The following is a 26,314-nucleotide window of genomic DNA, read 5'->3' as shown; positions in this document are numbered from 1 at the left end:
TTTTTGCTTGGGATGGCACAGGAAGGGGTTAACTGGCTATGCTTTAAAGTGGGATTGCTGACAGGTCCGCCAGACAGTAGGTTGGCAGCATGCAGTGAGCAGCAAGATGGCTGTCCAGTGGTTTCCGTGCCCAGCGCGTCGTCACACTGCCTCCATTTGTAAGTACGAGTCTGCCTCTATTGGTCCTAACTGTAACGATGGGAAAATATGCATACCTAAACCTCAGCTTTAACTATAGTTAGCAATAAGTATCTTTACTTTACTAATACTCATTTTACTAATAATCATGTTCATTTGTTTATTAAAATGTTCATGTTTGGATATGTTTTGTCCATAAATTGTGTAAGGTCTTACTAAAAGTTAGTGGAATACCTAAATGAACATTTTAAGACTAGACTGCTGCCATAAGTGCAGTAGGTATGCCAACCTCTTTGTTAAAGTAGTAGTAAACCTCTAAAACAGGGATATGCAATTAGCGGACCTCCAGCTGTTGCAGAACTACAAGTCCCATGAGACTCTGACAGCAATAAGCATGACACCCAGAGGCATGATGGGACTTGTAGTTTTGTAACAACTGGAGGTCTGCTAATGCAGATCGCTGCTCTACAACAACAAAAAAGTTGTGTGCTAGCATGTATAGTATACCAGCACATTATGAAATACTTTAAAATGAAACCCTCCAATAGTGCTGTCACCACTGAAAGGGCTTCCATCTCCATCTCCGTGGATTTCGGCTGTGTGAGTGGCTGGAGCCACGATGATGTCACTCCCGTGCCATTCACGGCACGGTGCTCTGAGGGTCCAGCACAGTATGCCGGACCTTCTGAGCGCATGCACCGGTGACATTACTGGCTGCATCCAGGGTGACTATCTCTCTCTTGAACGGTGCATGTTTAGGATACATTCATTTTACCTACAGGTAAACTTTATTATAGGCTTACTTGTAGGTAAAAAATAACAAAGTGGACTTTACTACCGCTTTAAAGTGTATTCCTAGGCAAAATAAAGCAAAAAAAATATTTGTAGCATATCTCTCTAATACAGTACACACAAAGTTTCCCATATTTTGTTCATTTAAAATGTTGACACTAGAAAACAAAATGTTGCTGATCATGTCAGAAATCCAGTGTACTCCTAAACTTCCTGATTGAGCTGACAGCACAGTGCCTCTGCTGCACTGAAATCCTGACCAGTGGTATTACCCTGCCCAGTTTAACCCCTAAATTACAGAACCCCCCTTCCCCATATATTATAGAGATAATGAGTGGGGTAGGTGTTCTGTAGTCAACCAGCGAGTCATTTTGCTGCAACAGCGGAACTGTGCTGTCAGCTCCAGCAGGAATTTGCCAGATCATAGCGTGTATTTTTGTACTTCTAGACTACATGGCTGTCGTAGATCTGTGATTTACAGAGGATTAAAGAATCAGCATGACAGATATTTATTAGAGCTGCACAATTAATCGTCAAGAATCGTTATCGCGATCTTGATTGAAGTGTTTCACAATTTTTTCTGTGCAAAGAATTCTCTCTGCTCTTTCTGAAGCCACAGCCCTCAAAAGAAAGGAAGAGAAAAACTGGGCAGTCTTGCCAAGAATCAAAACATTCTTTATCAGTTGAACTTGAGTGCTAAATGGCCGCTGTGATTGGCCATTTAGCACGATCTGTGATTGGCGGTGTCCAGGGGACATGGCCAACACAGAACTTCCCCGATGTGCACCCGCGGCGGCGCGCAGAGGGGGAGTAAAAAGGAGGACATCCAGGGAAGCCCTCCCGGCAGTTAGCGTCCGCGCTTTAGCTGTCTTTTGGCTATAGCACGGGCGCAAAGTGGTTAAACACTAAACCTTTTTCTGACATTTGTTGGTTTCAAGTTAAAATCGTTTTTTTTTTTTTGCTAGAAAATTACTTAGAACCCCCAAAGATTATATATATTTTTTAATAGACACCCTAGAGAATAAAATGGTGGTTGTTTATTTTATGTCCCACTGTATTTGCGCAGCGGTCTTTCAAATGCAGTTTGTTTTGAAAAAAATTAATGAATTAAAAAACAAAACATAAAAAAAAAAACACTAACCAGTAAAGTTAGACTTTTTTTTTTTTTTTCTTTTTTGTATAATGTGAAAGATGTTACGTCACGAGATTCGTGATCATTTTATTCTAAGCAAAAAAATTGTGATTCTCATTTTGGCCAGAATCGTGCAGCTCTAATATTTATGTAAAAACAATGTCAGAGGTAGGGCAGCGCACACATTTTTGTCATACCTAGCCCATTGACACAGAGGTAGTGAACAATCTTGTTTTGTAATATAGCCTGACAGGGTGATACACAGGCTTTCCATTGAGGTTAATGGGATCTTTCAGTGCATATGTGCAGGTATTACTTCGAGGAACTGAAGAACTGTGCAGATTTCAGGCAGAGGCTATGTAGTCCTAGCCAGGCCTCATATGCAGGTCTTGGGCTGTAGACAAATATGACTGCTTCTGAAAGTGCAAGGGGGGAGAAGAGGCAGCAGGAATGTGCACCTTAAAGTGATTGCAAAGTGTTTTTATTTTTTTTAATATAATACACGTTATACATACCTGCTCTATGCAATAGTTTTGCAAAAAGCAGCCTCAATCCTCCACTTCTTGTTCCCCCACTGACGCTCCTGGCTTCTCTTCACTTGCGAGTGCCCCCACAGCAAGCCACTTGCTATCGGGGCACTCGTGTGTGTGTGTGTGTGTGTGTGTGTGTGTGTGTGTGTGTGTGTGTGTGTTTGTTCCTGAGCCGGTGTGTGCCTTGGCCCTGCCCACTGCTCCCTCTTAACAGGCTGTGATTGACAGCAGCAGGAGCCATTGGCTCCCCCTGCTTCCTTCAAGTTCAGTGAGGAAAGAGACAGTAGCGCTGGATCGAGGTCGGGATCGGGTAAGTATTTAGGAGGGAGCTTGGGTGGGTAGAACATCAAAGTCCCCCCCCCCCCCAAATGTATAGAATGGATTTAGTTAAAAACACTTGTTCCTGTTCGATTTCCATGCGATTCTGTGTGGTGCAATTTGAGTCATTTAGTTTGATTGGGCTCAAATCATAGTGCACCAAAAGTAGTGCATTCAGCTGTACACTGCAACTGAATTACATGGTACATTTATAACGGGAAATCCAGTGCAGGCAAACCCACTGCTTTTGCAACCTGCTTGTGGGTTGTCAATAACTTAACATTGACACCCTCTGCAAATTGCAGCTGCAGGGAGTTCTGGAACAAGGTGCCAGAAATGCACGCGGGTCACTGGTTTCCCTGCACTGTGTTCTAGTGTAAACCCCTTAGGGCTCATTCAGACAGCAGAAGCTCTTTGTTCAGATCCATGCACCCGCTCCTGCCCGAATGTCAAATTTTGACATGCAATTGTGCCCGTGCTGGCACTGCCTGTGCATCCACTTCTATGGGCTGCCTGCAAGCAGCTCTTAGGTGGATACATGCATCTACCAGCAGCTCTGCTGTCTAAATGAGCCATAAAGGAGGACTCTCCCTTCATTTTTTTGTTTTCAGTGTTATGTCACTTTGTCTGTCCTATGTGCCTATTTGCTTTGTAAGCTTAGCTACAAGGTAAGTTAGGGCGTCCACCCAACAACATGGCTAGCAAGGAGACAGCTGCTTTACAACCAGCATAGTCTCCGCCTTCTGTCCCTCTGCATTCCTCTTGCCAACGCTTGTCTTGAGCGCCAATGATCAAGCAGTCATCTCCTTGCTAGCTGCTTTGTCGGACAGTCATGGAAGGGAGGGGGACCTGTCTGACCTTGTAGCTAGGCTTTAAAAGCACTTACAAACATGGGACAAAGAACTATACTATGGGGGTTATTTACTAAATCTGGAGCGTGGAAAATCTGATGCAGCTCTGCACAGAAACCAATCGGTTTTCAGGTTTTATTGCCAACCATGCACAGCTGCACCAGATTCTGAGTGCTCCAGTTTTAGTAAATCTCCCCCTATATGTATTTATGAACACTGAAAAAAATTAAAGTGAGACTTCTTCTTTAAAGTGGGGTACCCCCTAAAAAAAAAAATTAAAAGTCAGCAGCTACAAATACTGCAACTGCTGGCTTTTAATAATCGGACACTTACCTGCCCCAGGGTCCAGCGATGCGGGGGAACGAAGCCCTCCCCCTCGCTCCCCGCTCCGCTCGCGGCGACGTCATGCATACTGTGGGCACCCGGCTGTGCCTTCACAGCCGGGCACCCACTGCGCATGCGCGAGCGGCGCAGGGCGCCGTGATACGCCGTACAGTCACCTGGGACACATGACAGGTCCCAGGTGAATGTGCGGCGCGAGGGGAAGTGATGTCACCAGCCCGGGCAATGAAGAAGGCAGACTACGAGGGACCCCCTAGCAACCGGTATTTAGAGGTGAGTAAAAATTTTTTTTTTTTGCCAATTTTTTTTTTTTTTTTTACGAATTTTAAGTAGTTTTATTTTTTTGGTGGCAACACCACTTTAAATATATTTATTTTACGTTGTTTTTTTTTTTTTCTACTTGTCTCAATTTCACTCTATCAGCATGATCTATATTTTGTTCATATTTGGAATCCATATTGTGCAGTGTTCATGGTTGCTACGGAAAGGTCTTTTCAGTTTTGTCCTTCATTTTAGCGTTAAATGAACAATGGTACATTAGGCTATAAATAGGTTGAACATACTGAGACAATGTGACCGGATGTCCAGGGTCTTGCCTGGAATTGGCTGCAGATCAGCATGATCCCAGTGTGCAGTAATGCGGAGAACATGCAATCATAAAGGCTTTTTTTGGGTTTTCTGTGTCTTTTCCATTACGCAGACAGGACATGTGACTTTTGGCATATCTTGTATTCGATGACAAAGACCAGCTTCATGAAAGGCACATCTTTAATTCGATCTTCATTAATGTTTCATTGTTTGTGTTTGCCAAGTTTGACATGTCAGTACAATTTTATAAAGTATACACAAAGAATCATATTGTTTGCCTTGGCTCATTGATGTCACTGCATTGGGAGTGATTGGATGGGCTGGGATCTTGTGAATATGCTTACTGTATGCCTTGGTGTTTATTATTTCTTCTTATAGGCTGCCTCCTATAAATACTGGTTCAGCATCTGTGATGTCAACAGATTTCCCAGTCAGATGCAGATTTTACCTGCTGTAAAAGGGGAGCACAAGTACTTTGGGCACACCTTCATGGGGTTGCCTCCGCCTTTTCCCCAGGTATTTAAACTATTTAGCATTGTTTTAACATGCAATGCAATTGAACCACTTCCTGCCCAAGGTACGTCGTATGACATCTTTGACTTTGTGTGGGTATATCTGAATGATGCCTGCAGCTACAGGCATCATTCAGATATCGTCTTTTTCAGCTGGCGATCCCCTACACTATAGGAATGATCATAGCGGCTGTTCCACTGCTTGATTGTTCTTATGGGTGGCGAGAGGGGACAACCCCCCCCGCCCACCCACCGGTGCTTCTACCGGCTCACTGTTGCCATTGGTGAGTTGGCGAATGGATCCGCCGTTGTTCTGACAATGAAGGTCCCCCCATCAGATAGTGTTCACCCTGTACTGTGCAGGCACATCGCTTGCACAGTACGGAGGACAAACGAGATGCCGAAAGTGTCCGAAGATGAACAGGTGTTCATCAGCTCTATACGGCGCCTGCGCACTTAATACTACATTGTGTCGCACGCTCCCGATGCTTGTGGGGGTGGATTTGTCAAATGGGTGTATATTTGGAGGGGGGCGTGTTTACAGAACTGAAGGGTGGGTTTAGCAATGTTGATGGGCGAGTTTGGTGGATTGTAACATTGAACTACCCGCCCTTATCACCGCCCCATCTCTGGCCATTGTGTAGGCACACCGCCCCCTGCAGAGTTGTAGGAGCATCAGGAGCGTGTGACATAATGTAGTATTAAGTGCTCTGGCGCCATCGGAGACTTTCGGCATTTCGTTTGTACTCCATACTGCGCAAGCACTGCGCCTGCGCAGTACAGGGCGGTCACTATCCGATGGGGGACATTTATCATCAGGACACTGGCCCCGGATGTTTACCATAGAGATTTCCAGCCGACCAGATAGTCGCCGGAGTCTCTATGATCGTTCGGAGGGTGGACGTGATGTTACGATGCCATGCCCGGCCTCTGCATTCAAACAAACGGCGCCGCCTCGGATGGGAAGCAGAGATCATTTATATTTATTTTTTTATATTAGCTGTCCCAGCCCAGAGGTGAGATGTGGGGTCTTATTGACCCCATATCTCACTGTAAAGAGCACCGATCATGCCATATTCCTATTACAAGGGATGTTTACATTCCTTGTAATAGAAATAAAAGTGTCAAACTAAAAAAGAAAAGTTAAATTAGCAATAAAAAAAAAAAAAAGTAAAGCGGCCCTGTCCCCGTGTGCTCGCATGCAGAAGCAAATGCATATGTAAGTCCCGCCCACATATGAAAACGGTGTTCAAACCACGTGTGAGTTGTTGCCATGAACGTTAGAGTGAGAGCAATAATTCTAGCCCTAGGCCTCCTCTGTAACTCAAAACATGTAACCAGTAAAAAAATGTTAAAGCGTCGCCTATGGAGATTTTTAAGTACCAACGTTTGGGGCCATTCCGCAAGCGTTGGGGATTTTGAAGCGTGACATGTTGGGTATCTATTTACTCAGTGTAACTTCATCTTTCACATTATGCCAAAAATTGGGCTAACTTTAATGTTGTTTTTTTTTTTTTTCTTTTTTTAAGCATGAAAATTTGCTGCGCAAATACCGTGAGAGATCTCACTGCCATTGTATTCTCTAGGGTTGCTAAAAAAAACATTTAAAATGTTTTGGGGGTTCTATGTAATTTTCTAGCAAAAAAATTATGAATTTTACATGTAGGAGAGAAATGGCAGATTTCTGTCACCTGTGAGCAGGTAGGGATGGACCGATAGAATTTGCTGGAAGCAGTGGGGCTCAATATATTAAGGGCCCACCATCCCAGGATTCCTGCTGCCAGTCAAGGGATTTGTTTTAGGAAGAGCTACCCTCCTTCCCTCCTGTCACGTGCACTTTATGTGGTACGTCACATTGCATTTAAGGGGGACTTGTTCTTATAAAGTTGATGAAATGTAATTAGCTTGAGTCATTATGGCTAAGCAATTTTGTGAATGATAAATTTGATTTAGAATTGTAATATGGTTATGAAAAGTTATGAATTTATTTGAAAACCAAAAAAAAGTGCCGCGGCCAATTTATGCCAGTATTGGAATGTGGTGTTTTATTATTTAATTGTTTGGAGATGGGAGGAAAAAGGTGCGGAGTGCAATCCCAGGTACTTGGTTATTAAACACTTCCAGAATAGTGATAGTTACTGATTCATAGAGTGCTGCAGACCGGAATCCATAACCTTGTATAATGCATGGCTGCATGACTAACCATGAAACACATAGCAGTTCTGTATGTGGGGGAGGGGAAGGAAAAGGACAAGGTGCATTAAGATCGCGCTTGCCAGCCTTGCCCAATGCAAGACAAGACAAAATGTTTCTGGCCAGTTCACACCACCATGCTCTGAAAAGATGAACATCATGTGGTGGCTTGTGTCACACCTTGCTGATTCCAGTAGGACTTAATGCAATTCTAAAGGCACATTTTTTTTTTAACAAAGATGTCATACCTGCTCTGTGCAATGGTTTTGCACAAAGCAGCCTCCATCCTACCCCCCCCCCCCCCCCCTGCCAAGTGCCCCTAGAGCAAGTTGCTTTCTCTAGGGCCAATCGTGGGTGTTCACTCATTCTTGAGCTGCCTTTGTGTGTCACCCACAGCATGGCTCGGATATGCTCCCACCTTACTGGCTGTGCTTGACCAATAAAGAGAGAGAGAGAGAGAGAGACGGGAGAGCCGCTGCTGAGATCAGGCTCAGGAAAGTATTTAGGGGGGTGCTGGAGGGAGCTTTTACTTTTAGAACCACTTTAGTGAAAAAACACGAAAAAGTAAATGTGCATTATTCACCACTGTCATCACACCACACACCCAGTAAAATGTTTTTAACCTTCATGCATTCCCTTCGTCAAAGTAAAAAATGTTTGCCACTTGCTCCCCCTTTCCCTTTGAGACCTACCTGAGTCCTGTATTGAACCAGTGCTGCGCCTATCTACCAGTCTTCTCTTCCCATCGGCTTCTGCTGCTGTCAGTCTGCTGTCAGTCAAATCCTGTGGGCAGAGAGCAGGGGACAGGGCTGAGCCACGCCATGCAAGGGACCCCAGAAGGGGAGGTTACAAATGGCGGCTGGAGCTCCAAATTTTATCATGGGGGGCACACCCCCCAAGAGAGGCGATCACCCCCCCCTCCCCATGGGACACGGACGGAGGTAATCAAACACCCCCAAGCTCACCCTTTTTTGAAGCCTATTAGAGCCATTGTAATCCATGCATCCGGCACCCGCATGTAGATTAGGGGGCCGGATGCATAGATGGGGAGGGGGGGCTCCTGCGCCCCTTATGGAGCTACCGCCACTGGAGGTTACCGCTGCACAGGACTAGTTTACACTTGTTGGGGAGAACGGGGGGGGGGGAGAGTGGTGATTAGGGGCAGTTGAGCCAAGTTTTTACTGTCCCCAACCATTAAGCCGCAAAGGCAGCGGAAAGGGTTGTACATGTGTGGTGACCACAATGCTTTGTGTCGTGGTTTGGCAAAAATGATCCTGCTTGTCACATTCGGTGGGCAGTACGACGCACCGAACATGACCCATTCTGCTGGACGGGGACATCCCGCAGCTGCGTCCGATTTTAATGCTTCCTCATCACCTTTCAAATGCCCTCCGAAGAGGCTAAATTGCTCTTTTAGAGCGTGGGCTTATGTGAACCTACCTAACCTAGAGATGAAGATCTGGTATTCTGTGTGGAAGGCTATATTGATATGTGAATGCAACTGGAACCACCATCTCAAGGTATTATTTTATAATTGGTCCTTTTAGCCCTTGTACACACGGTCGGAGAATCCGTCGGAATGTGTCCTATCGGACCGCGTTGTCGGATAATCCGACTGTGTGTGGTATGCATCGGACTGATTCCGTCGGAATATCCGTTGGACCCAATTTTCCAACTTGTTGGAAATATTTTCCGACCAACTGGTTCGATCGGACATACTCCGATCATGTGTAGAGAATTTTGATCGGACCAAGTGCCACACATGCTCAGATCAAATTCCTACATCAAAGCTATTGACTACTAGCCTGAACGTAGTCCCATCATAACGAAATTACGTCATCACGTTCTGAATGATCAGATTTTTCGACAACTTAGTCCAACCGTGTGTATGCAACAGTTTCGGACAAGATCCGACGGGCAAAATCCGACGGACAAGATCCAACGGATTTGGTTGTCGAAATCTCAGACCGTGTGTACAAGGGCTTAAAGTTCTTGCGTTGGTTGAGGTTGTCTGGTTTCATGTAGACCTCTACTTTGACAATTATACTGGAATGCTGCTTGAATATCCAGCTTGTTCATGCAGAGCCGGCTGATAAAGACCATTATACTTCTCTCCATGTGGCTCTTTCAATATTTACTCTACATTAAGCTAAATTGTAGATTGTTTGCCAATAGCAATAAATGTTCAGTGATCAGTCGCCAAATACAATGTGACCCATAACCCATTAGATCTGGCTTTCTCCCAGCACTCTATAGCTCAGTGCTGTTCCTAATGAATCAGATTGAATGCTAATTGCAGGATAGCATAAATTGTGTTTCTTTTTTTTTTTTTTTGTTAGCAGTAACACCTTCGCACTTGTAAGTTTTTTTTTTTTTTAAACCTTTGTGAAATGTAGCAAGCATCAACATTTTCCTGACTACTCTGCAACCTTATGTTGATCCGGTGTTATTCTCATATGGCAGCCCATAGGTTATGCTCCTGGTTCACCGCTGGCATCCCTGGGCAGAAATGCTCTTTTATTATTTGTATATGTCACAAGTGAAGACGGATTGCATGTTGTAGAGCACTATAGAATCTGTTATGACTTCTTACTGCCATTGCTGAGTAACCGTAGGCAGGAAATCAGCAACTTTGGTATCTATTAAAAGCAGAACGTGCATGAAAAAATGATGTACTAAGCATCAAATTTACATTGCTTCCTCAGCTGTGTATTGTAAGTGAAATCGGTAGCTCTGTTACTTGTATTAATTCTAGAGCAGTGATCTACAAACTTTTTTTCAGTATGAGGGACACATTATATACAGTATTTTACAGATATTTGCGGATTGAAAAAAATCTGATTTATAAATGAATGAGCACACTGAAAGGAGTAACTTTACATCAGAAGTTCTCCCTTCACAGCAGAAGCCCCCCATCACATCAGAAGTCCTCCCTTCACAGCGAAACCCCCTATCGCATCAGAAGCCCCCAATCACATCAGAAGTCCTCTCTTCACAGCAAAAACCCCCCATCACATCAGAAGCCCCCCATCACATCAGAAGCCCTCTCTTCACAGCAGAAGCCCCCCATCACATTAGAAGTCCTCACTTCACAGCAGTAATCCCCTATTTGACCAGAAGTCCTCCCTCTCACACCAGAAGTCCTCCCTCTCACACCAGAAGTCCTCCCTCTCACACCAGAAGTCCTCCCTCTCACACCAGAAGTCCTCCCTCTCACACCAGAAGTCCTCCCTCTCACACCAGAAGTCCTCCCTCTCACACCAGAAGTCCTCCCTCTCACACCAGAAGTCCTCCCTCTCACACCAGAAGTCCTCCCTCTCACACCAGAAGTCCTCCCTCTCACACCAGAAGTCCTCCCTCTCACACCAGAAGTCCTCCCTCTCACACCAGAAGTCCTCCCTCTCACACCAGAAGTCCTCCCTCTCACACCAGAAGTCCTCCCTCTCACACCAGAAGTCCTCCCTCTCACACCAGAAGTCCTCCCTCTCACACCAGAAGTCCTCCCTCTCACACCAGAAGTCCTCCCTCTCACACCAGAAGTCCTCCCTCTCACACCAGAAGTCCTCCCTCTCACACCAGAAGTCCTCCCTCTCACACCAGAAGTCCTCCCTCTCACACCAGAAGTCCTCCCTCTCACACCAGAAGTCCTCCCTCTCACACCAGAAGTCCTCCCTCTCACACCAGAAGTCCTCCCTCTCACACCAGAAGTCCTCCCTCTCACACCAGAAGTCCTCCCTCTCACACCAGAAGTCCTCCCTCTCACACCAGAAGTCCTCCCTCTCACACCAGAAGTCCTCCCTCTCACACCAGAAGTCCTCCCTCTCACACCAGAAGTCCTCCCTCTCACACCAGAAGTCCTCCCTCTCACACCAGAAGTCCTCCCTCTCACACCAGAAGTCCTCCCTCTCACACCAGAAGTCCTCCCTCTCACACCAGAAGTCCTCCCTCTCACACCAGAAGTCCTCCCTCTCACACCAGAAGTCCTCCCTCTCACACCAGAAGTCCTCCCTCTCACACCAGAAGTCCTCCCTCTCACACCAGAAGTCCTCCCTCTCACACCAGAAGTCCTCCCTCTCACACCAGAAGTCCTCCCTCTCACACCAGAAGTCCTCCCTCTCACACCAGAAGTCCTCCCTCTCACACCAGAAGTCCTCCCTCTCACACCAGAAGTCCTCCCTCTCACACCAGAAGTCCTCCCTCTCACACCAGAAGTCCTCCCTCTCACACCAGAAGTCCTCCCTCTCACACCAGAAGTCCTCCCTCTCACACCAGAAGTCCTCCCTCTCACACCAGAAGTCCTCCCTCTCACACCAGAAGTCCTCCCTCTCACACCAGAAGTCCTCCCTCTCACACCAGAAGTCCTCCCTCTCACACCAGAAGTCCTCCCTCTCACACCAGAAGTCCTCCCTCCCACACCAGAAGTCCTCCCTCCCACACCAGAGCCCCCTTTCATATCAGAATCCCCTCTTGCATAATGGTCACCCAGCCCCCGAAGAAGCAAAATTGGACCTCATTTCAAACAGTGAATGTGATTTTTTGGTTTGACAATTGAAAATGTCCATATTTTTGTTTGTAAATCCTACTAGTAGATGGCCAGCTTAAGTCTCCCTAGCCCAGGCTGTGCTCATCTGTGTTTTTTATGTAAATCAAGCCTTTATTGGCTGTGCGCAAAAGTGGAACTAGGTAGTAATCTCCGAGGCTAATCAAATATGTGGCAGTATCAGAATACGTTCCTACACCGAAAGTGCAAGTTTCACTGGCAACTAAATAACATTTCACTGCGGTTCACTTTTCAGATGGCAGTAAGACTACATTCACACTGGGGCTGGCAGGGGTCAGCGGTAAAACAGCGCTATTTTTTAGCGCTGCTTTACTGTCGTTTTAGCAGCACTATTCGGCTGCTAGCGGGTTATTTTAACCCCCGCTAGCGCCCGAAAAAGGTTTAAAACCACCCGCATAGCGGCGCTTTGCTGGCGTTTTGGAAGCGCTGCCCCATTGTTTTCAATGGGCAGGGGCGCTTTAGGAACATTGTCCCGATGCGTGTCTGCAGAGATCGGGCAATGTCTCACTGCCTGTGATTAGCACAGCGCTGCGCCAACTTCCTAGCGGACTCTGAACGCGGACACGCCTGAGCTCATCCCTACTGCTGATTAGACAGTTCTAGGTTTGCCAGGGGGTGTATTGGACATCAGCGTAGTGCTGATTGCTTCCACACAAGGAGCGTTTTTTTGAAGAAAACAAACCGCACACCTTTTGCTTTGATGCACCTGGAATGCATTTTGCTACTTTCATGTAAAAGTTTAGTTTGGCTTTAAAACCCAGCCTTTATGCCATAAAATGCCTACTTTGAAGTCATGCATAGTGTCATTGTGAATTATGCTGTTGCCACTCATAGGTAATTTCTCTCTCTTTTTTTTTTTCTGTTTTACAGCTATCTGGCTGGTGGTTCCACAATCAAGTCTGTATTAGTTTATGGAGCACTAGACCTGGGTTCCAACACTGCTTCACCCGATGGCAGTTTGCACATCCCCGTGAAACCTGCCAAGCTGGACCCCACAGCTGTGCACCACGACACCTTGGCCGTCACCGTGCCCGTTCCTGAAGAAAGTGACCATGCAGTCCTAGCCTGTTCCACAGGCATTCATGAAGAGCACTATGTAAGCGAAGCTGTGCTTGTTGAAGATGCACTGGATCCAAGAGAATACAGAGATGCCGGCACCATTACAGGTATATTATCTGCTGTCTGCACACTGCCGTAAGCTGTTAATAATGCAGGACCATCACCGGGGTCCACTGCATGCAGTACCTTGGAAGAGACCCTACTACCAGTTCTCCTACTCTCCCAAACAACATTTTTATTTTTTTTACTTTCTTTTTTTCAACAACTTATATAAATATAAAATTTTAAATATTTAAAAAAAATGAAACCTTTTTAAGGCTTTAAATAGAGAGGGCACTGGTTAAGGCTGGGGTTACACTTTTACATTGCAGTAAGGTGCTTTTATTTCTATATTGCCTTGCCAGTGCACTGCCATGTGTTGTGGTGTGCCGCATTCCAAAAAAAACACAATTCTTTTTTGTTGTGTTAGGTAGCCCATTCTTTTTTTTTTTATAACTGAATACAGTTGTGTGTGACATAAGACTTCATTCACAGGGTTTTAAAAATGTTACTGATGTATTAGGCATGCGTAGTGATCAGTAAAATACATGCCTATAGATAAGTTTAAACGTGCAAAGATGGGCATGCGTACATAATCTGTTTTTACATTTTTTTTAGACTTAATTTACACACTTACAAATGCAGTGTTAAAGCAGTAATAAACTGCATAAAAAAAAAAGAAAAAAAAAGAAAAGGGGCGGTAGGTCATAATGGGCTAGTATGCAGCGCATACATAACTGGCACGTTATGACCAATTTATCTGAAAACTAAGGCCCCAGCGGCACGCGGTCACCTCTGAAGGCGCTTCCATCTTCACCTGGTCGTATTTCCGGGTTCACAGGCTTCAGCGATATGATTGGGGCGAGCCGAAGATGACATCTCTATCGCGCATGTGTGCGGGAGTCGCTGTTTACGGCATGGCTCTGAAAGAATGGCACGGGTATGCAGCCTGTGCAGTCAGCATTCCTGACTTCTGGGAGTGTCCCCTGCTTTGTGATGCATTTCCTTCTTCAAACCCCTATGTCATCACTTAACACAGCAATGATGAAGAAACTGACTGAGGCTGCAGCGCTAAAAGGGGACAGGCCACTGTTTAGGTGAGTATATTACTACTACTACTACTACTACTACTACTACTACTACTACTTATTCTGGAGACTACTGGCCATTTTGTTATTTGGGAACCTGACAAGGTCTTTTAACTGCATTATTCAGCAGGTGTTTGTTTTTTACAAGTTAAACTAGAACTATAGAGAATAAAAAGGGTTTTGAAAAATTCACAGTTTATTTTATTAAAAAGGCAGATACTGGGAAAATTAAACACTATAGGCAATGAATGAGGGTATTACAAAGGGATTTTTTTTTTTTTTTGTTATACAAGGTACACTTTACTGGAGGAAGATTCAATGGAAGTAAAAAATCAAGAATTTCTCCTCATTATAAATGAACAAAAAGGGTGTTGAAAATTCAGTTTATTTTACTGAGAATGAATCACTGAGAGAACACTTTTAAGTAGGAATTCCTAAAAGGGGGTTAAAAAGCTGAGAACTTTTCTTCCCCTTAAATCAATAAAAAGGGATGGTATATGTCACAATTTTATTGTATAACAAGGAATGGCACTAAGAGAATTTTAATGTTATAGGAATAGGATTAGGGCACTGTTCACAAAGTATAAAGGACAACACTCTTGTGTGTTATAGGGTCTTTTTTTCTTCTTTTTCTTTTAGGTGGCGGGGGCCCGTGAAATATTTTTAATATAAAGGATTATATTATGAGATAGATCCATGTCTGTGTCGATTGTATGTTTGTTTTTGTTTTGTGCATTATGAATGTTTTGTATATGCTTATATACCGTATTTATCGGCGTATAACACGCACCCCAAGTTTAGGAGGGAATTATAAGGAAAAACACTTTTAGGAGGGAAGTTTAAGGAAAAAAAACTTACATTTAAATGCCCATCAATTCAGCCTTATCAGTGTCCATTTGCAGCCTGGTGTCTTTGCAGCCTTGTTATTTAAATTTGGCGCCGATCTCCGCTGATTGCGAGAGGAGAGGAGCCGAGCGCCGCTGTCATACACAAAGCCGAGCGTACTCGGCTAGGCTTGGCTCCTCTCGGCTCCTCTCGGAATCCCGCCCTATGATGGACATAACACGGACATAACAATGAGCCGGACTGTGAGTGGAGCCGAGTGCCGCCAAGATACACATAGCCGAATGTACTCTGCTAGGCTTTGCTCAACTCAGCTCTGCTCACAGTCAGGACTGGGCGTGACTGTGAGCAGAGTCGAGCCTAACCGAGGACACTCGGCTATGTGTATCTCGGCGGAGCTCGTTCCTCTGCTCACAATCAGCGGGGATCGGCGTATAACACGCACCCACGATTTCCCCCTGATTTTAAAGGGAAAAAAGTGCGTGTTATACGCTGATAAATGCAGTATTTATAAGGTTTTGAAATGGATTGAAATTGTTGTTTTTCTGTGTATAATAATTTAATAAAAACAATTGAAACACATAAAGTAGAGCTATAGGCAAAAGTTTTTTTTTTTTTTCAATTTTGGATAGAGTAAGGGAGGGTAATAGACCCTGTCAGATTTTTTTTTTCACCTTCTGTTTCCCATTGCTGAGATTTCCCTTCACTTCCTGTCCTATAACCAAAACAGGAAGTGAGAGGAAATCCCTGCAAATTAAGGGAATTCCTTGGTGAACCAAAGGTCACCAGAACTAGTGTCCCCATTGGAAGATTTCTGGGGGCAACACAAAATTTGTGATTTTCTTTTACTTTCACGTTCAATGATGATGGTAAACAGGACAAACAGAGAGGGGGGGGGGGGGGGCGGACGACGACTCTCCTTAACAAAGGCACAAACGGCAAAAAACAAAACAAAAACAAAAAAGCAACAAGCATTTTATCCCTCTCCACTTTATCCAAACTAAACAAAGTTTTGCCTTTAGTTATACTGATATCATATCATGATAGCATTTTTGGTAGATTATCTAGACTTGTAAAGCTCTATAGTGGAAACACCATTATTTTGCCCAAATTTCTATAAAAAATGAAAAAAATAATGGGTATCCCGCATTAACCCAATCACATTCCCGGTTTTTGTCCACATTTGGAGCAAGGGGCATTTTACTAAAACCCGTCCTTCTAGGGGGCCTGGAAGTCAGGAGTATGTAGCTAATATAGAGATAATATAGAGATAAATTCCAAGATGGATTTGGAATTTGGTCACATTCAATTAGTCACTAAACTTCAGTGGACATTGGAATTCTCTGGGGGAAGCCAGGATGACTGCAAACATTAACCTTTGACTTGTGAAGAGAGTGCAAAGCATTATGCCTGAGAATTAGGCTGAGAAAAATTCAGTTGCTGCTGTCTTTATAATATAATATTATATTATTAATATTATAATATTACTGCATGTGCATAATTTATTATTACACCAACCAAGGCAGGTCACTGTACGAGATGATTCCCAAACATAGCTTTTTCATTTTTGTCATGGCAATTCTTAGCGTTATAGCGGACATCTAATAGCTCATAAAATAGAACAATACTGCCCTCTAGTGGTTGCCCTGAATTATGCACAACTTCCATATATATTTTGTTGCTACTATACATTTTCTTTAGTTAGCCTTATTATTTGAATGGGTTGAAGTAGTATTCTGGCCTTATAATTTGCAGTGGAAGTATATATATATTTTTTAACGACTATACTTGGTTTAGTTGCTAGAAAGTATCATAACATACATACCCTCATTCCTCAAACAAATTTGCCCCTTCCTGCTACCCCTTCATTATCCATGCTACAGTGTTTTTAAATGAGCAGAGAGTGAGGATTGGAAGTTCACAAATCTGCTTTATTTCTCATGGGCAATTTTCAAGTGATCAAGTGAAGTGATCAGGCATCAGAGTTCCTCTTGTCAACCCCATTCAGGGCCATCTTGAAAATGTATGAAGAGCAGAAAAAATAAAACTTGTAGCATAGGCACTATGACCATAGGATACCAATGCACATTAAAAGGCTTGGCAACTGCCCCTGGAGGTGTCAGAGGAGCACCCAAATGTACCATGCAGAATACTGATCATCTCATGGTCACAGAATGAGCACATCTTGCAGCCACTACCCTCACTACTATATATAGGATGGACCAACATGGAGTATTTCATTCTGGGATGTGGGGTTAAGCTGTTGCTATCTTTCAATTAAAAGGAAGGCTTTGTGAGTCAGATTTTTGGGAGCTGTGGGGTGCTTTTATTTTTTTTTGCACAGTTATAAAGTGGCCTTTTGTCAGTCCTGGCATCTTGAAAAATAATCTGTATTGAAATCAATGTTTTTGCTTTGATATATTAAAACTGACCCGTGTGAGCACCCCTGCCAGTGGTAAATGGTTTGTCCCAACCGTCTTAACTTTTTGCTGGACAGCTTGATATGTTAAAGGACGTGGAAAAATAACAGATCTACTGGCCAGATCACCAGGTAATGTTACAGGAGGGGGGTCAGAAAAACAGAGACTGCTGTTGTAATACTACTGACATACTGCATCATATGTCATTTTTTATTTTGCCCATAGTTCCATCTAGATGTAGGGCATCCCTCTCAAGGCAGCATGTCCTAGTTTATGGCAGGTTGTGGCTGGACGGGGCAGAGTAGTGTATTGAGTGGTACCAGTGCTTAGGGCCCAGTAGTTCAGGGACAAAGATCCAGCCACAGCCAGCCAAAGACTTTGACAGACTATCTCCAGCGGGGCTGAATGCTGCATCTGTCACTACAGGGTGCACTAGAACAACAGGAGTGACACATTGCTCCTAGACCATATCCTGTCTGCAAGGGGCCTTAAAGTTAGCTTAAGAGTTGGGTTTACTGAAAATACCCAACCTACCAAAATATACTCAGGTGCTGATCCATTATATTCTGATAGGAGCTAAACTATTAATAGCCCGGGTCTGGAAGTCCCCAAAGGTTTCCATCCATACTACCAAACAAAAGATTTCCTGGATCATGTTTCAGGAAAAAAACTCAAACATCATTGTAGATAAACTGTAGAGATTCAAATGCAATTAGGAACCCTGGGCCAGACAAATTGGAATCTCTTTGTAATCCCGGGTCACCTCCCTCTTAGCTAAACTCACCCGGAGTGAGCCCCCCTTGTATCACCCAGTTCTCCTTGAGGCCACCCCCCCCTTCTCTTCTTCCCCCCCTCTAACTTATCCCCCCTCTCCCCACTCGTCCCCCCTGCTTTGTTATCTGTTTCCCTTTCCGTTCCTTATTTCTCTCTTCAGAACCCGCGGGCAGGTGACTTCGACCTAAACGGAATAACATTATGCATTCCGCTTTCACTCCCACCAGCTTGAGGCTAGAATAATAAGTTGGCTCCAAAAGTGGTTAGCGGGCACACGCCTTTCATGGGCTCAGGGACCCACGGAGGTCTAGCCTCCAGATAGACGATGAATGGTAACTGCACTCGGCGAGTGCACCTAGATTTACCCTGCATTCTAACACTGGTTGGCCCCATCTCCCGACACAGTCTGAACCCATTAGGGGTATGGAGGTTTTCAGGGCGACCGTAGGTACTGTATTTCTCTTACCTTTTGATTGTGGAGAAAGTTAGGGACCTACAACCTCCTCAGAACCATTTCTGCCCATGCCCAGACTGAATACGAAAGCTCATATGACAGACTTTCTAGTTTGCTGTTTTGTTACTATATGTTTATCACTCCCCTGCATGGGAGATTTGTTGTTACATTATCTTTCACTTTCTAATAAAATATCTGTTGAAACTTAAAAAAAAAAAAAAAAAAAAAAGAGTTGGGTTTAAGGGCGGGGGGGGGGGGGGGGCGCTAAACTATCTTTCTCTTGAAAGATTATTCAACATATGTCCATGTTCTTTGACTTTCATGGCCTGTGAAGTAGAGTGAGAAGTGAGTAGTGGTGGCCTGGGAACCCCACCCCATGCCAATGATTAGTTCACCCCCAGAGGTGGCAGGTTGAGGAGTCCCGCTCTGGTTGGGGGAGACCTGAAGTAATCATAACCAGTTTGCTTGGAAAGATGTGTTTTTTTTTGTTTTTTTTTGTCCTCTAGGCTTGTTGGGTGCCAAATATCTGAGATTCATACAGTTTGTCATTGTAACACCTATGCCCAAAAGTCCACAAACTAAATGTAACATCTCCAGGATCTTTTTAATGATAATTGGGGAACCTACTGATTAAATATAAAATTTATTAATATTTAAAACAGTTGTTACTTATGCTATTTTGATAGTTTCTGTTCCACAATTTACCGATCTTTAGTTTTTTTTTTTTGTGCAAATATTAGACATGTTAGTCCTATTTTGGGGCAGGACGTTAAACATTTTAACAGTGGTTATGTAATAAATGACCATGTGGAGGCTCTAAGTCTGTCCGTATTTCCCAATCCTGAACTTTGCTATTTTGAGTTTTAGAGGAAGTCACATAGTTTGTCATCAGAATGCAGATCTACAGGTATGTGTGCCTACTCTGGTTTTTCATGCTGTCTGGATTTTATAATGTCTAATGGGAAATTATTTTTGCAATGACACAAATCTGATGCAGTTCTGTAAAGAAACCAACCAATTTCTGAGTTTTATTGTGAAAACTTGAACAAACTGAAGTTAGCTGATTGGCTAGCATGCACATTTGCATCAGATTCTTATGCTGTGCACACACGACCGGACATTCCGTCAGAAAAGGTGAGACGGAATAATTTCATTGGATATTACGATCGTGTGTGGGCTAAAGCGGACTTTTTTTTTTCAAAAAATTTGATGGACCTAGAAATAGAACATGTTTTAAATCTTTCCGACGGAATCAATTCCTATTGGGAAAACTGTTCGTCTGTATGCTAGTCCAACGGACCAAATACGACGCAAGCACAGCTACTGGCTATTGAACTTCCTTTTCTAGTCCCGTCGTACGTCATCTCATTCGAAACAAATGGACTTTGGTGTGATCGTGTGTAGGCAAGTCCATTGGGTCGGAACTCTGTCTGAAAGACAGTCAGCGTTTATTCGGGCGGAAAGTCCGGTCGTGTGTATGCTGCATTAGTGTTCCAGTTTTAGTAAATCTCCTCCATTGGGGGGTTTCTTTACTAAAGGAAAATAGACTGGGCACTTCAGCTTCAATTTACAAAAAATTCCCAAACACAGGCAAGGAAATTGATAAATAAGGCATTTTTGCTTGCACATGACTGGATGATGGAAGTCGGCAAACCTTTACCTCGTTCACTAAGCTTTGGATCATCTGCACTTGCAGAGTGCAGTCTATTTGCCTTTAGTAAATTGGCACCATTGTCCCATTACTTAATGCACTAGTAAAGTTATGTGTAGTTCTCAATCTATTATGTGCATAGTTCTACTATTAAAATGTTTTTATAGCATTGAAATCATTACAAGAATTCTATAGATTGTGAATACTAATATAAACAACGCTGTCCACACCCAATGTAGCAGTCTCTGTGATTTCATTTCACTTTGTAACTGTGACCTGACTTCATGGCTAAGCCTTGTCAGCTGCCATTCCATATTTCCATGAAAGTCCCTTGCAAATCACTGACATAAAAGCCAACATTTGGGTTGTTTGATCTTGGGAAGGACATTAGCTTTCAAAAATTTCAGATGGGGTACAGATTCACGTTCATCTTGTTTTCCAGCTTCAAAGGGGCACTGTACCTAACAAAAAAAAAAAAAAAATCACTTGTTCTTGCTTACTTATATAATTTATACCGTTCATTTGGCTAATGTCTTATAGACTTGGGTCTACGCTTTCTAATTTTTCCATTTCTGAGATCTAAGATGAATTCTTTCTGTAGGGCTTTTGGTATTTTGTATTTGTTTTTTTTTTAATGGAGAGGGTTGATATTTTGTATACTTATTTTTTGTTACATTTCCGAATATAAGGAAGCATTTTTTGCTTTTCTTTTGCATGTTGCTATGTTTTGTTTATAGTTTTGCCTTTTATTGACAAAAGGAGGCAAAGAATTTACTTGTCAGGAGCTCTACTAGCATTCTGAAAGTCCTGGGGCATCCTTGGACATGCCAAAGGGAGTAAATGGTGCAAGTAGTAAGTGTCGCCAAATTCGGCTTACAGTGGAAGGAACTTAAAAGTAGCACGGTTTATATCAGGTTTATATCAAGCAAAGGTACACCTATTCTTCAGCTTAATGCATAGAAAATGAGGCCCCAGTACAGTAAATGAGGCTGCAGCTCAGTCCCCAGTTATGAGACCTCTCAACCAAAAAAAAAATTGCCTGTGGGACTTCTGAGAAGCTTCACCAAACACCAATAACTCACTAATGAATCATCAAAAAATAAATAAATAAATGGGTAGACTCGATGGATTAATTGGTTCTTTTTCTGACGTCACTTTTCTGTTTCTGCTTAAAAAAATGTGAACTTTAATTCACATACAAAAATTAAAACCCATGATTAAAATTCCATGAAACATAACAGGGCATAGTAGATTGCATAATACCATGTATAGATATCAAGATAGCCAGTTGGTATCCTAGCACGTGACGCATTTCGTAAAACACCGTCCACTTCTTCAGGAGTGAATGATATTTCTTAGGATATCTATGGAGAGTCCATGTCAGTAACTACAAAACTGAACAGTTTGTTTCCCCATATACTGTTAAGTTTTGTAATTACTGACATGGCCTTTCCAGAGATATCCTATGAAACAACATTAGCTCCTGAAGACGTGCACATTGTTTGACAAAACACGTTGAGTGCTAGGATACCAAACTGTCTATCTTGTTAGCTATACATGATATTATATAATGGTCTACTATGCTCTGTTATGTTTCATGGAATTTTACCCCCGGTTTTCATTTTTGTATGTGAATAAAAATTTTACTTTTGTAAGTAATTGTTGATTCATTGGTGTTTGCAGCTTCTCTAAAGCTTGGGCAATTCCTTTGGTTGAGAAGTCTCCTATTCTTCAGCTTAAATATTGATGGAGGGAACAAATGAAAACGGTACTACCAATGTATCAGTATATTTTTATTGAAAGTCATTGTTATGTATATAGTATATGCTTTTAAATATATTATAAGAAAAGCTTGATATACAGATACTTAAGTGAATACAAAGTTTAATTTATGTACTGTATATCATATATACTGTATGTCAAGCTAAAAATGTTTTGTTTTCCAGCTTTGACTAGCATGGAGAAGTATTACATCTCCTGTTAGTTTTTTTACTGGAGTCTGGGATTCTATTAAAGAGATTTACACTCACTTCCTGTCCTGATGACAACCATTTCACTGGACAGTTGAAAGTAGTAGGGAAAATCTGGGGACACAGCAATAAAAGTTCCCTACTATACTACTAAAACATTTTTATTTGAATTTGTGTATCTACTGGAGGGCTCTGTACACTTCCAAACTGTTAAAGCATTGTCAAAAAGACAGGAAGTGAGCATACATTTCTCTTTATGTAGACCTAAAAACCTAGCAGGTTTCCATCTAAAACTAAGACAAAACATTTTAGCTGGGCATAAACTTTTTTTAACATTGCTTATTGTATGAGATTTCAAAGTACAGGCCACAATCATTTGCAATGTAAAGAAAGAAAGGTACAGAGGAACTACTACTGTGTTTTTCTCTACTTATAATTAAAATATATCTAGAGCCTACCCATTTTTTTATTTTTTTTTTAAATGTTGGATTGAGTATGGTATGGTAAAATTCCATATTAGGCTTTTTGGGTTTGTTTTTGCCACCCTTATCCCATTGGAGAGACATCCCGTTGCTTCCTCGTTTTGTAGAGGCAATAGTTTAGTATAGTGTACAAGTAAATCTCCTTTAAGACTGTTGTCACTGGAACAAGTGTCCCCAATGAAAGAATTCCCTCCTATTCCTATTCTAAGCTCTGCGCAAACTGTTGGCACTATATACATTTTGTGTAATAATAATAATAATAATAATATTCTTGTGGTTACAAAAGTATTTCCGTTTTCTCTCATTTGTCCCGAAGACCACTGTCAGCTGGACTGAACCCCCTTTGTGGTGACAAAGGCAGCAATAAAACCGAACAGACGTTCTGACCACTCTATCCAAAGCAACAAAACATTCCGATTAAGATCATTTGTTTCGCTTTAATGTAATGTATTTTTTCCTTAATAATCCAATACATTTTATTTAGATGATGAAAGTGACTATGAGGTAGTAAGCATTGCTTTCCACTAGATGGCACATAGAACCATTGCTCATATTACTTATATCGGATTATGGAATTATGTGTCGTCATGATTGGCTATGCAAATTTCAGTAATGATTTAAATCTTAGCAACTGTTTGAAATCTCATTATTTTTGAGTTGTGAAAGCAATATTTTTCCTGACTGCTTACTATGAGCGTGGTTGAATTCCATTGATCCAAAAAATAAGGAATAAAGGTGCTTTCACACTGATGCGTTTTTACGTTGCTGAAAACGCAATATAAATATTTCCATTTAAATATTTCCATTTAAATCCTTTGGAACTCTTCAGACCACTGTGGATTATAAAAAAGTTCTGCTTGAGGCATCTTTGGTGGGCTTTAAAAAAAAAAAACACACACAACATCCACAGCGGTTGCTTTTTTAGTGGATTTTGAGTCGCATTTCTATGTTTTACAGGTGCATGCTGGGAGTCTTGCACCCAGAAAATGCACTGGAAAAGGGTATATGTGCTTTTAATGCATTTTTTCAACAGAGCAGTGTGAAAGCAACCTAAAAATTAATTCTTCATATAGTAACATAATCGATTAGCTTTTTAGTAATCTTGCTTGTAACATCGTAAACAGTGAGCAAGTTAACAAAAGTTTGATGTATGAGATTAAGACATATCTAAACCCAAAAATAAACATGTAACACATTGCAGTTTACCAACCTTTAGATGTTGTGGCATTAGTTTCCCTTTTAGGGCCCATTCACAGATGAATTCATTCTGGACAAGCCACGTTCCTGCCACGGGCTCCCTACACTGGACTCTGATCGCAATGCCGTTGCGATCTGCTTCAAGGGTCAGTTTAAAGTTAACAACACCCCAAATGCAGGTTACAATCTGGCTGCGTTTGCGCACACCGGATTGCATGGTACTTTTGTACCATGCAAACCAATGCAGGTAAACGCAATGAGTGCAGGAACCACACAGCGTTCCTGTGCGACTCACACGCAGTTCCTAGTGTGGATCAACCCTTAGGCATTCTGTCTTTTATTTTCATCTTGTGATCTAGCCAGAAACGCACCTTCTGTCTTGGGGCCCATTTACAGCTTATGCATTGGGCTGTGTTGGCCAGTATTGTCCAGCTTAATCCCGACACATAGACAATTTTCCCTTTTGTCCTAGTCTTCACAATAACGCATTGTAAACAGGTAGGATAGAATGCATTTTTACTCAGTGCAGTGTGTTGCGCCATGATGCATAACGCTGAATGAAATGTAATTTTGTGAAAAATAAGGAGCCATTCACACTATGTGCAGTTACTGGTGTTTTTTTTTTTGCACCCGATCACAAGGGCACATAGTAAACAATTGTTTTCTACAGTATGTGACGCCTTCACGTCACAATGCAGAATTAATGTGGAATGGAAAAATTTTACGATGTGCTAAAACAGTGCATCGTACCACCCAGCAAAATGAACACCAGCCATTTTCGAGAGATCTGAGTGGAGTGTTTTAGCATGCGGCCAGTGTGAACGGGCCCTAACAGACTTACTAGTAAAATCACTAGGTAATATAACTGTGTTACAGGTAGGGATGTATCGAAATTTCGGGGCCAAAACATATCGGGCGAAAATTGTGTTTTCAGCATATTACCAAAAGACAAAAAGTGCAGAGGCGCCAATAATTCTGCATGCACAGTAGAGGTGGCCACGCCGCTGGGTGCCACCCATTGCGGGGTGTCCTCCTGGAGGCTCAAGGTCCTGTCCTCTCCTCCCTCCTCCTCCCCTTGCAGAGCTGCGATCTCCTTGTGTCAGGGAGCTGAATTGACCGGGCCGCAGTAACAATGTCCCACCTCCTGTGATAGATGGCACACTGATCCAATGCCGGGACATTAAATCAGTGTGATGTGATCACAGGAGGTAGAACATTGTTACTGCGACCCGGGCAATTCAAATCCAGCTCCCTGACACAGCGTGGGATCGCTGCTCTGATCCGGGCACCAGCAGGCTGCATCTGACAGGCACTGCTGAGAGGCTGCATCTTATGGGCACAGGCAGGCTGCATCCACAGGCATTGATGAGAGGCTGCATCTTATTGGCACAGGCAGGCTGCATCCACAGGCACTGGTGAGAGGCTGCATCTTATGGGCACAGGCAGGCTGCATCTTATGGGCACAGGCAGGCTGCATCTTATGAGTACTGGCGAGGCTGCATCCCACAGGCACTGGCGAGGCTGCATCCCACAGGCACTGGCGAGGCTACATTGATCTCTTGTATCATGTCTGCAGTCTCTGACCATCTCCTCTAGGGATGCACCGAAATTTCGGCCGCCGAAACATATCGGCCGAAAATGCCCTTTTCGGCAATTTGCCGAAAGAGAAAAACGTCCGATAATGGAGCCGAAAATGGGGCGGGCCAGGGTAGTGGGCGGGGCTCCGCCCCCCACCCCTGGTGCGCCCATCATGAAAAGCTATAACATTCCAAATAGTGCAGGAGAGCCGTCTCCACCACCTGTTTGATCACAGAGCGGGAACATCACAGCTTTTATTTCAATAGCTGTGTGTTCCCGGCCGTGCGCCGTCACGTAAGCCCCTCCCCCTTGTCCGGGCACTTTGATAGACAGATCACCCGTAGGATTGGACGGATGATCTGTCTATCAAAGTGCCCTGACAAGGGGGAGGGGCTGTACGTGACGGCGCGCGGCCGGGAACACACAGCTATTGAACTGAAAGCTGTGATGTTCCCCTGCTGTGATCAAACAGGCGACGGAGGCAACTCTCCTCTTCTCTCTTCTCTTTACAGGTTAGCTGCTATGAGGGGAGACACTGGCTGCTATGAGGGGAGACACTGGCTGCTATGAGGGGACACACTGGCTGCTATGAGGGGACACACTGGCTGCTATGAGGGGACACACTGGCTGCTATGAGGGGAGACACTGGCTGCTATGAGGGGAGACACTGGCTGCTATGAGGGGAGACACTGGCTGCTATGAGGGGAGACACTGGCTGCTATGAGGGGAGACACTGGCTGCTATGAGGGGAGACACTGGCTGCTATGAGGGGAGACACTGGCTGCTATGAGGGGAGACACTG

At 43.3% G+C, this 26,314-nt stretch overlaps 1 protein-coding gene across 3 annotated transcripts in view; it reads left to right on the top strand.

Moving 5' to 3' along the window:
- Positions 1 to 26,314, top strand: part of TRAK1 (trafficking kinesin protein 1) — a 253,289-nt gene that overhangs the window by 27,329 nt on the left and 199,646 nt on the right. For all 3 annotated transcript variants that reach the window (XM_077491560.1, XM_077491561.1, XM_077491559.1), the window contains exon 2: positions 12,828 to 13,123. The gene's annotated coding sequence lies outside the window, so the exon portion shown is untranslated. The remainder of the gene's footprint in view (positions 1 to 12,827; positions 13,124 to 26,314) is intronic.

The sequence above is a fragment of the Lithobates pipiens genome, unplaced genomic scaffold (assembly GCF_037356315.1).
Source record: "Lithobates pipiens isolate NorthernLeopardFrog02 unplaced genomic scaffold, aLitPip1_a1.2 Scaffold_19, whole genome shotgun sequence".
Classification (NCBI taxonomy): domain Eukaryota; kingdom Metazoa; phylum Chordata; class Amphibia; order Anura; family Ranidae; genus Lithobates; species Lithobates pipiens.
Note: the sequence above shows the minus strand (reverse complement) of the source record. Positions and strands in the feature narration are given on the sequence as shown.